The sequence below is a fragment of the Megalopta genalis genome, chromosome 11 (assembly GCF_051020955.1).
Source record: "Megalopta genalis isolate 19385.01 chromosome 11, iyMegGena1_principal, whole genome shotgun sequence".
Taxonomy (NCBI): Eukaryota; Metazoa; Arthropoda; class Insecta; order Hymenoptera; family Halictidae; genus Megalopta; species Megalopta genalis.
The window spans coordinates 5,137,629-5,150,574 of NC_135023.1; positions in this window are offsets into that span (position 1 = coordinate 5,137,629).

Sequence of the window (12,946 nt, forward strand, 5' to 3'; positions counted from 1 at the left end):
GGTATCTACGGGTATAAATGGTCCCGGGGCCCTTCCGTGCGCACGCAACTCGTGCGAGTTGCATCGCGTCGCGAGCGAGACCACGCCGCTTAGGTGTGCGAGAGACCGTGTGTATGTATTTTCCATTTCCCTCGGCCAATGGGTTATCTCGGGCCGGCTCCCGTGCGATCTCGGTTATATTCCGTGTCCCGGTCGGTCTTTCCGCGGGATCATCTGCATATCTAAATAATCGAAACGTAGCCATGTGTCGTGGCGCGACAAAGAGGAGGAGGACGGTTTCGAAAGGAAGAGGACGTATGGCGTGCGCGCGGACTCTTCGGTGCCGCGCCGCGCCGCGCCGCGCCGGTAGCTACTAGCTACATACTACATGCATATATACTGCGACGCACACGGTTCCCTCTCGCCTGTTTTGCATTGCAAATAACCGGCAACCGGGTCCCCGTGGGTTCCTTGAACCAGATCCGATTGGCTCAGCCAGTACCGCGAATCTAGATCTATCTCTCTCTCATTGGACCTTTAATCCCGCGGACCCGCTTCATTGATTGCCGATTGAAAAACCACGTCAACCCCTTTGTCAACCCCAGATTCTCGCCTCTCTTCTCTCGCTTTTACGCGATGCCCTTCTACGCGAATTGCAAATTTTCGCGAGACCGTGCACGTTGCCTTTCATAAATCTTCGACCGCGGAGGATTCGTCGTCGGTCTTCGAATTTAGCTGCTACGAAGGCTTTCTTATTTGGATCGCTGAAATTATTGAACGAAGGAAGAATTATTTTATTTTGCTAATATTAGGAGAATGCTAAATATTAGGAGAATCGATCGCGAAAGTTTCGCTCGAAAACAGCACCCCTTTCAATATTACGATACTAGCTAGACCGTGTGAAATATTCATCGGCTACAATTTATAGGAAATCATCCCCAAGCGAGGACACAACTTGTCCCGATCGTGAAATCTTCAGGAATTGAATTAATAATAGAGATAAAATGGTCGAGCTGTCGGGGTTGAAGGGAATAAAAGCCCGAATCTGTCCCTCTCTGGACGGACATCGGCGGAGTAAGCAAGGGGTAGCAACCCCCACCTTGTCAATGAGAAGGGAGCTCATTGTTGGCCAAGAATTTGCATGTCGACGCACTTTTCGACGCGTGTTCACGGAAGGGGTGGTTCCCTGGCTAAGCTGCTCCCACTAGGATGCTCATTTTTTCGGGCATATGCGTGCCCCATTCTAGATCGGACGGGGTTCCAATGGCGGGTGTCATCGACACCAAGGTCTACCCCGGCCTCGAGAGCGATTTTCTTAGTGATTTATCATCCCGTATCCCGCGGCTACTTTGCATACTCAGCGTGGCGGTCTTGCTCCCTTTCGGCGCGGCTCGGCGCGGCGGCTCGAATCAATTTTTCTGTCGTTGTCCGGATCGATTTTTAACTTTGTACAAAATGTTTCCAACCACGAGGATAAATATATATATAGCACCGAAAAATGCACGGTCTAAATTTTATAATTTTTATTCGGTGCGACGGAAAATCTCGCAGAAGGAAACCGATCGAAAAAACCGTGTTGATTTTTCAATGGAAAAACGAGGCCGCCACAAAAGCAACAACACGACGCAAAAATGTATCCTCCACCAATTTTCTGCGCGCCATAAGGAAGACGGCGTTGAATAAATTAATCCCACGATTACCTGGATCCAGTCCGCGGATCCAGTTTGCAGCAACAAAGTTGTCGACGGTATCGAATAAAGTGGAACAATCATCGAGGCATGCAAAAAGGCAGCGGGTCGATTGAAAAATCCCGCGCGGCGGGAGCTAAAAATACCGTGCGCCATGCTTCCTGCTCGATCGGCGCGATCGGGCGTTGAAATCACCGGCCGAGCGGGCCGCGTCTTTCCGGAAAAAGAGGTTACCGAGTCAACGGAGTTGAGATTTCTTCGATGAACGACCGGAAGATAAACTCGGCCACTATGTAGCGGAATTGTCGCGAAAGGATCTCTCGTAGCCGGCGCGCGCGTTAACCCGCGGGTAGTTGACAATTAAAAGCGCGTTTATTGCGGTAATTTGCTAATCACCGGGTAAAATAAACGGCGACCGGTATCGTCGACAAGATACCGCTATAATTACATAAGTGAGGAAGACAAGCCGGGGGCCCCCTCGCGCGGTCTTTCTCTATTCTCGTTTTTCTTTCGGTTGTGTCCGTCTGGTCCCCCCCGACCCGACAGCGGCCTCGCCGCTCACGAGACCATTTTCTCTCCTCCGGCCTTTTTCTATCCTTTTTTCGTCGGATTCGTCTTCGCCCGGCGTGTCGACTGTCCCGATTATCGATCGACCACCTTGGCGACGGCTCGGGAATTAATTGGGACGACCTCGTTAGCGGCGGATATCGGCGACCATCGAAAAAGAAATCGAGGGTTTTCGTTTGCACCCGTAAAAAAATCCTGCTCTTTTATTTGGCCAGGTAGACGAGAGCCCGCAGCGCCGCGCGGTAAGAAACGCAGCTGCTCGAATCAATTTTTATCGGGCACCGCCTTTGTCTACGCCATCTTCCTATTCGAACTTACCCTACCCTCGCCGTTCGACCCTCGACCTCGAAAAATCCTTTTTATTTAAATCAGTTGTTCCTCGGCAAGGAAATACGACGGGACAGAATATAAATTGATTCAACGTTGTAGGATAATACGATTCCTTTTACAACGTGCAACAATATTTCTCAAAATATACGACGACGCACCGACGGGTTTATCGTTACCGATAAATCTGCTACGAGAATTCTTAATCGTAGACAATCGTGGGATCGAAAATTCTGCTGGCAATAAAAATGTTCGACGGCGAATCGAGGAATGGGATAAATTCCGGAATTTTTCAGAACATATTATCGGCGAGGGTTCGCAGCGCGCATGCGCACTGGTTAAATTGGTATTCCCGGTTCGCGTCGGCCGGGCAAAAACGTGCCGCGCTGAAACAAACGAAGAAAGGGAACGGAGGCCGGAGAATAGAGTTGTAAAGCGAACGACGAGTAGCTGCCAGTTTTTCCGAACGTGTTTCCTCCGTGGACTCGTGCAGCGACGTGTAGATCGGCTCGGATGCACACACGGGAACGCACACACGATTCTGCCAGCGAAACCGCCGCGCGTCGAGCCGCGCCGACACCGGGCCTTCGCCGCCAGATAGCGAGCGAGATGTTTTATCACGCGGCAAAACAATCGCTGGATCTTCGACGAATCTGGTATTCCTTAACGATTCGCCAATTCCGCGGCTGGAAATTCATTCGAACGAATAATTACGTATGGAAATGCGACGCTCGGCGCTCCGACCGCTGGCATAAGTGACACCGATCGACACGATGCACCTTTATGCAGATGCGGAGTTTTATGGATTACTTCGCCGAGCGCTGAAAGCTGTTATGCTCTTGTCAAGCACATTCTTTTTTTTTTATGTGGAAGGAAGTGCCGCGAATGTTACAAATGCTCGGTCTTGGCGTCTGCGGAGAAATGAAATCGTTCGTCGAGAGTTACAAATTAGTCTTGAACGAGCAATAGGATCGAAAACATCCTCGCTAATTTTTAAATAGCTCCGATACCTTGTTAACTTTCAACGTTCCGATTTGTTCGCGCTCTGCTACGCTCCGTGCTTCGATTTGACGAAAAAGATTTACGACTTCACTTATTACAGAATCAGGCTTCCGATCGAGGATTCGGAATCAAATTTCCAAGCACGAACCACGAGATTTTGAAATAACCTTTTTATTATTCATTCGATGCATGTATTAGCGTTCTCACTGAAATGAATTTCTATGAAACCTTCTCGCGCGTATAAAATTGTTCCGCGCCAATTGGACGAAACAGGAGCGAAGCAGAGCTTTCATCTTCGACGAATTCGAAGAACGCGATCGTTTCTCGATTACGGAAGAATCGCGCAGATAGCGATAGAGCACAGATTAAATTCTTACGAGAACGTGGAAAACGTAGCGACGTCGACGAACGAACAGGTGAGAGATAAAACGCATCGGATGACACAGAAATCGGGGGAAGGCGAGGGTGAACGGCGCGTCCAGCTCGGTTAACGGGTCAAGTTTACGACGCCTGCGAGCTTATGGGTCGTTTACAAATAGTTGGAGGAGATCTCGACCGAGTTGCTCGCGTGTTCGAGAGGGAAGAGACGTGTTCGTGAAAACGGCCGCGATCTCGTATGCACGAGGCGTTCCAGGTTAGCGCGTGTCCCCTCGCGTTCGCGCTTCCAAGTCGGCCGTGTGCACGCGTCTCTTTCTCTCTCTCTCTCTCTCTCTCTCTCTCTCTCCTTCTCTGCTCTTCTGCTGACCACGCACACGCTCGAGAAACAGGGGACAGGAAGAACCGGGATACACGGGGCCCCGTGACCGCGCGAGGATAGATCGCTCCGCAAGCTCATCGGGAAAAACTGGCAGCTCTACGACTCTATCCCGCCTTTGGATCCATTCCCACGAGGCGCCTCGGGGCACACGCGCGCGCGCGCACACACGCGTAGAGAGAATCCCGTCGGGAATTCTCCCGGGAAAAACCGGAGAAACTTTATGAAATATGGAACGACCCGCGACGAGCACCGATTTCGCGGTCGCGAGATGATTTAGGAACTTCCGGACCGTCGAACGGTCATGCGAAATCAGGACCGTGTTCCGATAGTTGTAACGCTGGCTAAAACGATCGTATCGAAATCGTTCGCTGGTCGTTCGAAAGCGTGGAAACTACGCTTTCGGACAGCTTTAGACATTTTTAGGAGCATTGCTTCTTTGGGAAGTTACAGCCAGGCTAAGAGTTCGTTGAAAACGAGGAACTTTTCTGCTGAACATTGCGACATTTTGGAACAACATCGCGCGTGTGGGGTGGTCAGAATTTTCTCAACTAGGTACACCTATACCTGTAGAAAGGGACAGCCTTCTTGCGTAAAATCAGCGTCGCACGGTGGTCGTGCGATTTTTTTCCACCGAGTTACGAAACTTCGAAGCTGAAACTTCGAACTTACGAAACTTTCGGGTGAAAATGGTCCAGATGGAGAACGAAAGGTGGAGAAGGCGTCGACGGGACCAAAAATCGGGAAAGAGGACGATAAATAAGATCGGTGGTCCGTTGGTAGGCGAGCTCGGCCGATTGGTTCAGTTGGCGAGCGATTGGCGTGCGTGGCGGGCACGCGACCGCGTGGCCAGGCTTCATTCACCGGGATAGAAACGCGGTTGGCGTCGTTCGTGCGGAACTGCTTCCGATTTCCGTGATCCTCGACGAAGAAACGGGTCCGCGTGGGTGGACCGATGCAGCTGGCAGCGCTGCGACGCGGCGCGCCGCGACGCAATGGTAAGCGAATTATTCGCGAAACGAAGCACGATCGCGAGTCTCCTGCCCCGGTCTAACTTCGTTCCGCGAGCTATTGTTACCTAGTTACGATGCTTTCCTCGCGAGATCGTCGTTCTGGGGTCGCCGACCTCTGGAACTTCCGCTGGTAAACAGCTCGCCGACTGATTTTTTGGAGCTTCGAGAAGAAGCGAGAAGAGTTGTTGCAGCAATTATTGCATTAGACAATTGGTCGTCGATTCTGGAAGCTGTGAGATTTTTTTGGGGAGATTCGATTTATAAAGAGACTCGCCGTTCTCGTGCAGCAGAGTAAAAATTATGAAGTATCGCGAAATAATTTACGTCTCGCATTTTTATGTATAAGTATACGAGAGGCTATTCGATTGAAAAATCGTAGGAGACTCGCCGAAGAATACCGTTTTTGCAGTAAATTTTTAGCAAGGATCTTCGCCGCTGTTTACGGTAGCAAAACAAAGTCAAACTTGACATTCGCGAGCCAAAATTACCCAAGATATTTATCGAACTTTCAAAGCTCGAGCCCCCGTGCAGGAAGCTGACCTTTCTAATGATCTGATAATATTCTCTAGCGAACTCGGTAGTCCGGTTGGTATCGCGTGGGTGGCTCGCGTTTCGCGTTTCGCGTTCCCGCGTTATCGCGACTCGATCGAACGCGAATTACACGGGTTATTGAGCGATCTTTAAAAATCAATGCCTCGGGATTGGTTATTGGTGTCCTTGCTGGCGGCCCGATAACGCGGCCAGCTCGCTTTAGAGGTCGGGGTTTCTGTATTAGTAGGTGGGATTCGATAAATCTGCTTTCCCGTTTCTCGAATATAATTGATAGCAGAAAATCTTTCGCGTGCTCCCGAGGCGTGGTGATAACGAACCGCCGTTCAATTTAGAAATAGAGCGAAAACCGCTAGATCATTCCATTTGATAACTTTCACCGCGGTCTGTGAAAACTGACCGAGTAGAAACAGTCGATCAATTTTTTAGCATAAAGCTTGTAGCCTTCTACGATCCCTCTTAACTCTAGATAGCAACATTTTTCACATTTTCGTCGGAGACAGGCATCGGATCGAATTTCTCTCGCGCGGCAAAATTCGTCGATTGAAAAAGTTTCACGCGTTCTCGCAGACCATGTCTGGTCTATCGAGTATGAAAACTGAAAAAAGAAAGTAGTAAAATGGAAGAGAAACGTTTACCGAATCGAGGCGACCGAGAATACTAAAAAGAAGATCGTAGCACCGTTTTTCTTCGATGAAACGCTACGAAACTCGTTGACACGCGCGTCCATCGTTGCCTTGCGCAGGTGGGTGCTGGACTGCTGGGTGCCGAGTGCCGGGTGCCGAGTGCCGAGTGCGTGCCAGTGTGCTCTCACCGTTCTGCGTGCCATTGTCGTGGATGTGTTGGGCATAAAGGAGGCGTGTTAATTCGCGGCGCCTTATTGTCGACCGCTTTCGGAGCCCCCGACGTTCCGTTCGAATCCTGCCGATCGTCCGAATCGTCCGGCGCCGGCCGATTCTCCCGATCTCGATCGAAAATATGCAGAAAATCTCTGAGAAGATTACACTCGTTCGGTAACGGTCTCGCGATCGTCCCGGCAGAGTCGCGCGAATCGTCTCAGAATCGCGAATCGGCCTCCGTTTAGCCCGTTTAGCCGAGCTATCGAGCCCCGTTAAACGGCTTTATCGGTCGGAAAGTTATTAACAAGCGTGTTAGTTGCTCGGGAAACGACGATGTACAGATAAATACACACACCTGGTCGCTTTAATGGCCTTCTGGACGATGCGAATTAAGTTTCCCGGCGCGGCGTGGCGCGGCGCGGTGCGGCGCTTCGACGCCGATTAGATAGACAGTCGACGGTGCAATTACTTTACGGGCCGGGGCTCGTGTGGAACACCCGAGGAAAAATCGTTCGGTTTATCGACCACTGAACATCGATGCTCGATATAATTCTCGGCTGGATTCCGTTTCTTAAGTGGATAATCTGTTCGTATCGGGATTCATCTGGATTTACCGCCCCGCGCCAATATATACCGATTTTTTGTCTCTGGCAAGGCTGGCAGCTGAACGATCGCGTCCAATCAATTATACCGCGCTGTTTTTTTCTCTCGTCTCGCCTGTAATGCCGGCAAGAAAACATTACCGTAGAAGAATCGTTGAATCTATGGGCTAATCGTCTCGGAACTTTTCCATTCTTCTTATCGAATTAATAAAGAGGAAACAAGGATCTTAAAACTGAGATGTCAATTGGTTATCTTGGATTGCTTTTTCTTTTTCTTTTTTTAATGGTTGTCGCGTCGATTCGTTGTCCCAGAATTTGTCCACTTTGTTCGGCTATTATGAGAATCGTTGCAGCGATGTCTGTGCACTCTTCTCTCGAATAATCCACGATTCATCGTGGCATTTCTCGACGATACTCTGATTCGAACGAAGGTCTCTAATCGCGTGTCCGAAAGATCTAGGAACCGTGTTCCGTCCTCGGAAAGTCTGGATTCGTTCGAGTCGAGGCGTTCGTCGTGCCGAGACACCGATGAAGCTGTTATCCGCTCGAAGAGGGAAAGACCGATCGCCGATGGAGCGGATAACGCCGTAGCTGTTAAAATCTGCTGAAACGCGGCCATTAATTCCGCTTTACGGGTTGTGTCCGAGGGCGCGGGCCGCCGCGAGCCGTAAATAAGTCACGGCGCGGCGATCCGATCGAAACGATAGAAAATCACGGCACGTCTCGTATGACACACATGTTGCAACCGATGGAATGCAGCCTATCATACTCTATCAGTCGCGCGTGCCCCGCCGTTTCTTTTGTGGAAATCGACGTCGAAACGCGACGGTCTCGAAGGGAGGAACGGCGGAGAGGCGGGGCCCGGGGAAGGTTTGCGAAAAACCGTGACCTTTTTCGGCGAACGCGAGCCGCGAGGCGATCGCCGCGCGATTTCATCGGACAAATTGCAACTGGTTGAAATTGAATACCGAGTGGCTCTCATAGAGACCGGCTGCAGGGGACGATTATGCAATCGGCCGGGGCTGATGCAAAGCTTCGCTCCAATTTCTTTGTTAAGCTGCCGGATTAATCGATTTTATCGCGACCGTCGCGATCTTTCGGACGCCGCGAAAACCTCCGCAGGAAAATCGCTGGATCCTTTCGCGCGGCGATCCGCGATCGAACCGCGCGAACCGGCGATTCGCGCGATCGATCGCGCGCACCAAAGAGTTCGTTTTATCGGGAGCGTCGTTTGTTTCATTTTGGTAACACTTCCACGTTCCGAAATAGATCTGCAAGTTGCAGATAGAAGGACTTTCGTTGCGATTCCGGCGGAGAGAGTCGCAGGATTTTAATGCAGCCATGTAATTTCTATAAAGTGGAGCGGCTCGCTATTCAGACCAAGGAAACGAGCGAGCTGAACTTTCGCTCTAATCTGATATTGCCCGTGATCCTTAGCGGTCGGAGTCGTCGAATTTGTCGCCCAAGCGCGGCGATCGCGCGACCAAGATAAATCGTTGCGAAACGAGCCTGTTGTTAAATAGTTTAGCGTCGTTGTTGGCACAATAACGGATGGCCGGCGCATTTCGCAAGAGTGACTCTCAGTTGCTGTCGTAAATTCTGTTTGAAAAATAACCCGTTCCTCGGCGGCGACGATCCGCCGAGGGAAAACACGGGCTCGTAGATTCGCTCTTTCGGTCAACTATTTCGATAAATATTTATGAGACAGCCGGAGCGAAGCGGAGCGTCTTCGGTTGCAGTAAACCAGGTGTTTCCTACGCGATCGATACCCGCGGCTCGATATTTCTGCAACTGTCTATCGATTGCGGTCGACTCAATTTGTAAACTTTCTTGTTCTTGTTTTACCACCGGGAATTAGACGACGCGACATTTAACGTGTTATTCGTACTTTCAAGAGCTGCGTATTTCATTTACCGAAGCGAACGATGCCTTTGGGCAACAATTCTGGAGGCACGAGATCAGAATTTCGGGTAAGAATTTGTTCCCTCGATGGAACAACGTTCTCCGAGATTTAACAATTTTTCTAGACCTTGCCTCTGGTATTAGCAACGTGATAAAATATAAACGATCCATTAAAAACATTCTAAGAAGCAGAAATAATTTTTTTTCCATGATTCGTTCCCGAGGTCTGCGCGACGAGCTCGATAAATCTGCAACAATTGATTTCTTTGGTTACAGAATGTTGACTGGTTTGCAAAAAAAGTGAAATTCTTTCTCCGATAAGCTAAGATAATAATAATAATATCGCAAAGAAAAATAATATCGCGGACGGGGCAAATAATTGATTTCGGGCAATTCGTTGGCCGAAGCCTCGGAAATCGGGAGCACGATTTATAACAATAGACCCGGCCGAAGAATGTAGTCGGGCGACAGAAAAAATGATTCCAAAGAGTGTCACGCGTCTAGAAACACCGTGTTACGTCAGTGATCGGGCAATCTTGTAGAAACCAACGCGGCGTGTCCCGGTCGTTGAAAGAATTCACGCCGCGTGGAAACAGTGGTGTGTCTGTCGCTTTCCTAACGAGCAAAGCCTGGCGGGGCACCAGATAACAGACAACAATATTTCCCCCGATATAAGTCGTCCATGATAATGCGGCCATTACCATTCCCGTTCAACTATGAACCGCGTATTTCTGCGCATATAACGAGTTTTTATTGTCTCGTTCCTGCCCGCGTCACCCCGCGAGAGACATAATGCCCCGCGACGATTGCGACACAGCCTCGCAGCTCGCTGGCTTTCATGAACGACAAAAGAAATTTATGATCGGCACGTTTCAAACACCGCCCCGGACCTATCCGGCATCCGGAGAGCCGCTTTTGCATACGTCACGGTCGCGACGCGCGTCCATTTTCCCGACCTTTTCGCGAACTACACCCGAGCGAATCGCTCGTCACGCGCGTTTCGACAAATCGCGCGACCAACCGACGCGTTTTCACCTCGCGTTGATCCAGGACAGGCGCATTGTTTCAATTAGGCTCGCGGCCGAGTCGGTTGTCACACCTTTCAGCAACGACGACGGAGACTTTAATTAACCCAGTTTGCTGTGTACCGTATTTTCGTTTGGCAACTAGGGGGTGCACTTCGGTTGCAAGCAACCTTCGAGTCGCGTGTGCGCGTATACAGAATTTTTCGGTGGAAACAATAGCGTAAAGCTCGCTTTTTAAACGCGGAGGGCGCGGTTCGGCCGAACAGGTTTAGAACATATAGCTGATAGAGGACGTTTTGTATCTTTTCGGGAAGGTAGCGTCAAGCTACTTATGGCCGTCGGTGTCCTACTAATTCCATTAATTCGTCCGATCACGCGTCGTAAGTCACGAAGGAATCCCGGCACACGTTTCCACGTGGCCCGTGCCACCGGCACCATCGGTGCCACGGACGGTAATCTTAAATATCGCTAATTCACTAAATCACCGTTTACCAGGGTCTAATCTGATGCACGGCCGGCCGTGGTCGCATCAATTTCATTAACCACGCGCCATCGAGAGAAAATCGGGAGTCGTAAATTAAAAAGCAGTCCCGAGATCAGTCCGCGGTAGCTCGTCGACCCTTAAGCCCCGTCCCCACCTGCCGGAATCGTTGCTACCTTGCTTGACCTGTTCCTGGAACACCTTCGGCCATCGACATCGTTCAAACGGCGAAACAACTGTATGCAAATAAGCCATCGAAGATTACACGGTGTCGCAGACAGTTCATTCTTTCCCAAGGGATAGTTTCTCGAGAATTATAATCGGTCGTCGACGGTCTCGCCTTTTTGCCAATGGTAATCGAGTCTGCGAGAAAGGAACATCGACCCTTTGTCCGTTAATTATTTCTCCTTTCTCGGCGAACAGTTTCTTTCAAATAAGAGTCATTTGTAACCAGTGTACTGCTTTATTATATATATATAATAATTATAATATAATTATTATAATAATTAATTAATTATAATAATATATAGTAATTAATATATAATTATATATAATTTTACTACAATGAAAAGTACTTTCTTTTGCCTCGTAGGAGACAGAGCATTTTCTATATTTTATAAACCGAAATAATCCTCGAGGGATCATCATCCCCTGAAATAATTATGCCTAGCGCAATATCCCTAGCAATTCTTTCTTCGTTTAAAGGTATTTTATCCAATTTGGAAAGGGACGAAGAACGTTCAGATTCTGCAAACTCGTCGAGAAACGAGTTCGAGCGACGTTAATTATTTGTCGATGCTCGAATGGGGTAATTTGCTGGCAGCAAGTGTGCAATAGGCTTAAGGCAACAGGCTTATAGGAGTTATACTTATGCGTACACGGTGTGTACCTGGCCAGGCCGAGTGGGGGAGGGTTGGGACCTCACAGGCACGATTAACACGTGTCACGCGTCACACACATACGCGCGTTCATCTATCTTTTCACACTTGCGCGCGCGTTACGAGCGCACAGAGCCGACGGTGGTGCGTGTGTACACGGTCGCGCGCGCACCAGTCCATATATCTACCTAACCCGCCACCAGTCACCATGTAGGACAATAAAGGACAGAGGTGGTACGTAACATTTCCATACATTCCTGGGCAGCAACGGGCCGGCCATTTAAGAATTTCTCGCCGTACTGGAACCGAGGTGAGGTACCGCGCATTTCAATTGGCCGACACGCGCCAATTCTCGCCACGAAAATTCATTGCTGCCTAAGAAAACACCGTTCCTACGCTGCTGATCGATCGGTGACTCGATCGTGTCTATTTAACGAGAAAATCGATATTTTATCGCTCTTTCGAACCGTCGAATCGAAGAATTCCGTGATTTAAGGACCGGGGGAGACACGGGCTCGTTCGCGAGTCGATCGCGACCGATTAGGGGATGATTTAGACATTTACGATAACGTAGTATTGGTCGAGGAAATTGGATCTATCGAGACCTACAGATCCGAGAGACTCGGGCTTGATCGAAATAAATATTTACGAAGCAATCTAAAGACAAATAGTTCCCCGACGATATAAGGAAAGAGATGTTGTAGGTCGATTGGAGACAAGTTGCCGAAAACTGTTTTAAATAAACAGACGATTCGGGCGATTAAGAAATTCTGTGTCAGGCAATTAGCCTACATTAACAACGGTCCATAAATGGTTGAATTGTCGAGAGGCGAACGTCTCGCTTCAGTTCCCGCTGAAACATTGTCGATTGAATTTCAAATTCCTCCGGACACTGAGCCTTTAATCTTCCGCATTCGGTGGCCTTCTGCATCGGTAAACTGGTAATCAGGAATTAATATCTGCTCCACGTGGCCTCCGGCACTGCGGCTATTAGCAATTTCACGTTCACGAAAATGAGAACGCGCCACCCGGCGCGGCACCGCGCTGCGTGCCGCGGCGTCTCATTATGGCCGCATTTGCATGTGATCCGCGGCGCAAACATACTACACACGCCGGCTAATTCGTCTTTCGTCTTTCGTTAATCCCGCGCGCGGTTAAAGGTACACCGTCGCTAAGAAGGAGGTGTCCTCCCTCATTTCCAGGAGCCAGACATTCCTCTCGTTCATTGCACCAGATTAATCAGCATAATACTAATTGCGACAGCCGGTGCCAGCTGCGCTCATTTCCAGCGTCTGCTGGAAATCAGCTTTTAGTAAGTCGGCTCCGGTGAAAACAATGTG